Below are 907 nucleotides of genomic sequence, written 5' to 3'. Positions count from 1 at the left end.
TATAGGAATATATTAGTTGCCACTAAAAGTACAGCAAATGCTACATTAGAGGGACGATAGTGGCAACTATGAAAACAAAGGAGTACATGAACGGTACCCCGAATAAGAAAAAAAAAATAAAACTATAACCCCAGACTCGACATACAAGAAAAAGGGGGTAGATGGTGGAAACAACATGTATACAAGGCAAATAAAAAGTAAAGTGAGCTTAGAAATATACAGAAAATGGAAGAAGGAATTTAAGAACAAATATATGATAATACATTTGCATCGATAAGATATCTTAGAGCAGAGCAAATACGTTAAGGCTAAACATTATGAATAGATACAAAGGGGATGTGTAGCCTAAACTGTAATTTTTGTGAAAATAATGAAGATTTAACTCATTTTTTTACATTTACCAGGTATATCGAAAAGAAATGTATTAATTGGCCTACAATTACGTTACGAAGAAGACTTGAGAAAGTATAAAGATAATTTTTATTTAGTGAAAGAGGTATATAAAAGATAAAAGAACTTTTATACCTAATTTGGAGAAAAAGAGAAAACTATAAAAGAAAGATAAACGTAAATCAGTAGATTATTGGAGAAGCCGTTGCAAAGGCTATGCCTCGACATCGACACTGAACTTGAATCTTGTAAACAATAGTCCTTGGTTGTTGAAGATCTGCTCTTCCCATTCCATTCCAATGCAGTTTGAAAGAACTGTTCTTGATTCGTGAAGTATACACTGTGATTAGTGGAACTATTTTCCGTGTGAAATAGTGTTCTTTATGAAAAAGACAAGTAATCTATAATACAGCTGTGACAAACGTTATTAATTAGGTCTGATCCTACTGAAAAAGTAAAATAGAATAGTTATTTTTTTTTTCAGAGGTTAAGTCACTATGGCAAGAGTACAATTTGA

Source organism: Palaemon carinicauda, chromosome 28, assembly GCF_036898095.1.
Source record: "Palaemon carinicauda isolate YSFRI2023 chromosome 28, ASM3689809v2, whole genome shotgun sequence".
NCBI classification, from domain to species: Eukaryota; Metazoa; Arthropoda; class Malacostraca; order Decapoda; family Palaemonidae; genus Palaemon; species Palaemon carinicauda.
This window is presented reverse-complemented; position numbering follows the sequence as displayed.